The following is a 4,806-nucleotide window of genomic DNA, read 5'->3' on the forward strand; positions in this document are numbered from 1 at the left end:
ATAGCTTCCAACAATTAGGATTCAATTTTTTTCCTAACTAACATTCAGTTCAAGTTTGAAGATTCTTGTAAACTAAAATGCATTGCATAGATTTTGGCGGTAATTAAGATTTTATTTTTTTTATGTTAGTTGTTACTATTTCTATTTTATAAGTATTTTCTTATTGGTTAAACCAAAAATCGAACCGTTAAGGACCAAAAACCGAAAAATCAAAATCGATAAAAAATTATCTTATTGGTTGGTTGTTGGTTTTATATATTTAAAAATCAAAAATCGATAAACCGAACCAATAACACGTAAAACCGAACTGAACCGACCGATGCACATGCCTATACATAATGTCATAGATTAAATTTCATACACAAATTTCTATTATTACAATTTCTTTTACTTTATTTGGAATTTTTGAAGTTAGAGTGGAAAATGAACTTCTACTTGCTTATAATTTTTGCAAACAGAGAAGTGTCAAATATATCCATGTACTATTAGAAATGATTTGAATACACCCCTCATTATACTTTCGGTCCAAATATACTCTTTCTGTTATACTTTAGTTCCAAATATACTCCTGTACTATTGAAAATAATTTAATATACCCCGTATTATACTTTCAGTCCAAATATATCCCTTTCGATATATTTTAGGTTCAAATATATGTTAGCCTCCTATATTAGTATAATATGTTTTAATAATGATAAGCTAATAAAGAAAATATACAGGATACACTTAGGATATGATCAATACAGAGAATTCATAGGTGGGCAATTCTAAAGCTATAATTGGAACAGCATCACGAATAAAATCTAAGAAAATCCCTAAATTAAGGGAGCCAACGGTACTGATAATGATCAGGAAGCAACAACTATGGAAAGCAGATTTCGTATGGAGCTAAGAAAGGAAGGAAGATCATATCCTTTACACGGACATATTTGATATGGACGTGACAAATGATGTGAAACCTCAATCAAGAAATCAATACAAATCCTTGATTGAAAGAAAATCCCGTGGGTTTTCCTTTTAGAGAAAAGAAGCAACAAGAAGATGAAGACAATTTAAAGACGCTGAAGATAGAAGAATACTTATGCAACTTCACAGGAAACTATCCCTCTATCTTATCTTTTAGTCTTCACAAAGCTTTGTAATTTTTGATTTACAATATTTACAAAAAGAAAAAGATCGAGTCATTTTAGTAGTTATACCAATCAAGGCTGTGTCACAAGATTTGGATAACAAATTAAGATTCAGAACTTGTTCAACCGTACTGCAACTCCATTCTCAATGTTAAAGCTTCGAAGGAAACCCTTGAAATCCAATGGGACTAGAATAGGCACCACACTGGTGATTGTGTTCTTCTTTACTCTTTTAGCTATATTTTTTTATTTAATTATGTTTTATTAAGTATACTAACCTGCAGTGAGTTGACTGTAAAGGTTGATAAGTTGACTCAGAAAAATATTTCAATCCCTCCTCTTGAATTTTAATTGGTATCAGAGAAAGTATCACCATTAAGTGTTGCTTAACTGCACATGAGTAAAGATCAAATGGCCAACTACCAAATTCTAGGAGCACTTCTTCGAGATGGGCACTCCTCAACAAGACCATCGTACTTCAATGGACAACACTACTCACATTGAAAGAACAAATTCAAAATCTTTGTACAATCAAATGACTTTCAAGATTGGGTGGCCATCAAGAAGGAAGCAAAACCTATACTAGGGCTCAAATACAACGACAAACAAAAGGAAAAAGAATCGAACAGCATAGATTTGGACAATTTTAAAAAATTTAAGATCACCAAAAAGCAACAAGAGGTAATCTAAACTAACCCTAGATCCATAAGTTTGCTTTATTATACAGTTTAGTAGAGCAAAATATGATAATATATCAACCTATGAGACTGCCAAACAAAAATATGGGACAAACTGGAAATAACCTATGAAGGTACTACCAAGGTGAAGAAAGCAAGGATCAATGCTTTGGTCAATGAATATGAGCTTTTCAGGATAAAAGAAAATGAGGGTATGGAGTCAATGTTTGTCTGATTTAGTAAAATCATCTGTGAACTAAAGTCTCTAGGGATGATCTACTCAAATAGACTTCAGGTCAAAAGTTAGTGAGTAGTTTTCCAAAAATCTGAGAAACCAAAGTTGTCATTCTTAAAGATGGAGATCTCCATAAAATGACATATGATGAACTGTGAGGTAACTCTCTTACTTATGAACAGAATCATATAAACAGGTCTAACAAGGAGGAGAATAAAAAACACATTACCTTTAGTGCTATAAGCTCGGAAGAAGATGAGAACATAGATGAAGATAACAACGAAGAAATGACTCTTATAAATCAAAGGGTCCGACAAATTCTAAGACAAAGGCAATAGAGACCCCAAGGATTAAAAAATAACGAGTTCGCAAGAAATGATGATCGCTATTATCATTATGGGAAATCGGGCCATATCAAACAAAATTGTTCTAAATTGAGAAGAAGACCGTTTAAGAAAAACAAAAACTTTGGATTCTAGAGTAATAAAGAGGAGACTGAAGACAACACATAAATAACAAACATGTGCTTCATAGCAATGGGTGAATTAGTAAGGTAAAACCCTTTAATTGTCAAGAATACAATCTTCTTCAAACACATCTTTATATGATTACTGATGTACTTCAAAAGATTATTAATGAATACAATAAAATTGCTCAAGAAAGGAAAAATTTGCAAGCTTTATTAAAAAGAAAGATTGAAGAAGAAAGGAGGAACAGGAAAATCCAGCTTGAAGCAAGCCAAATAGAAATAAACTTGCTTCAAGAGGAACATTATAATGTAAAAATGCAATTAAAAAGCATTAGAAAATCACCAAGTGACAGTTCGGTCACATTAAATTTCTATAAAGCTGTAATACCCCGTACCTTTTATAGCTAAAATCCTTTCCTAGAATGTTAAGAGATAGCTTCCAAAATGAAGAATAATTATTTCATGTGAAATTTTCAAGATTTAGACCTCCCATTGTGTGGAAAATTTATTAAGCTTTCCAACGATATAAGATTCGCCTAAATTCAATGACCGAGTGAGAAGTTAGGGTTATTTTAAGCTTCAGTCATAAAACACCGTGATTTGGGTCCTTAGCGCATCGCGGAGATAGTTTAAATGATAATATTCAAACTCTAGTGAAACTCTATGTTTTTCCTACATTGCAGAGAAGCCCTTTTTCCAGTTTGTCCATTTCCAGTGGCGCATCGCGGTGATGGCCCAAATAGAAATCTAGTAGAGCATCGCAATAGCTCCATGTCACGGTGTATTTCCAGATCCCAGTTAGCAATTTCCAGTAGGCCACTTCGATCATGGCGCGTCGCACCGTAGGCCAAATTCGAGAATTTTCCTAATTACGAGTAAAAATTTAAAAGGGTCTCTTTGGTCTTTTCCCAAGCTCTAAGTCATGAATAACAGATGATTTAACCCATCCTAAGCATATTACATTTACTTTTCATCAAAATTCTCTCAAACAAAACCCTATATCATCAAAGTTTCTCCTCAAGAAATTCAAATTCATCCATTACTTCTCCAAGGAAATTCAAGATTTAGGAATCCCAATACAAGAACTCTAAGGAGTCATCTCCAAAGCATCAATAGGAATCCAAGATTCAAGTTTTAGAATCTAAAGATCATCAATTGAGGTATGTGGGATATGAACAAGGATAATTCTTTCATCCTTATGCCCAAAACTTATTTTAATTACAAATTTACTGAAATTTTATGTGATTTCTCATGAAATTGAAGTTAGGGTTTATACCCAATATTGCTATTTATGAGTTTATGAGATTTCCAATGATTTAGAAGTTGAATTGCATGTTTATATTCATATTTTCATGTATATTGCAGAAATTTCCAGATTTTAAGTTGATTTATAAATGTTTACATCACCAAGCATGAATATTATGATGTTTTAACATGAGTTTGATGCATGGGTCATTAAGCCTTAATTAAGATTGCTATTTCAAGATTGTTTGTGCTATGAACACCCTAAGATAAGATTATTCTCAGATTTTCTGGTCCTAAGCTAAGATAAAGAATCCATTTTGTTTATATGACTTGAGATTTAAAGAAAGAAATAGCATAATTGGTTTTCTTGTAAACCCTTGTGCAATATTTTTGAAGTGGATTTCTTAAGATCTGAGCATAAGAATAGGAGTAGTATTTAGCACCGAGATGGGTATGTTACCAAGGTTTCATTCCCCAGAACTACTTGCCACTGTAGGATTAAGATTATTCCCACTTCTACGTGGATGACTAAGATTGTGATCACATAAGATAAGAAGTTCTATTCCGGTGGCAAGGGTAGAACAACCCTACCCAACGAGGGCAAGACGTAGGACTCCATGAATGCTTACATGGTATATATTGGTTAGAAGAACTTCCCAATAAGATGTACCCTACTCTTAAAATAGTCTATTAGCATAAAGCCTTAATATAAAAGCATATGTTTTGAAAGCTATCGTTTTAAGATTCTTAAAGTCTTGAGTTGAAGTATTCCCCTTACAAATTAATAAGATAATGTAGAAGCATTCAGAAAGAACATATTTTAGAACTGAATGTAATGGATCACAAGATTTATATTATATGTTTTATTGTTCATGATTTATGATCTTCAGATTTCAGATTACTCAAGCCTATGTAAGTCATTTACATTTAGCATGCATGATTTTCTTTATAAATTGTGATGATATTGTTTACTTATTACATTCACCCCCATATACTCAGTACATCATCAAAGTACTGGTTCACATAAACATCTATGTGCTACATTGTCTC

The sequence above is a fragment of the Capsicum annuum genome, chromosome 11 (genome assembly GCF_002878395.1).
Source record: "Capsicum annuum cultivar UCD-10X-F1 chromosome 11, UCD10Xv1.1, whole genome shotgun sequence".
In the NCBI taxonomy this organism is placed as follows: Eukaryota; Viridiplantae; Streptophyta; class Magnoliopsida; order Solanales; family Solanaceae; genus Capsicum; species Capsicum annuum.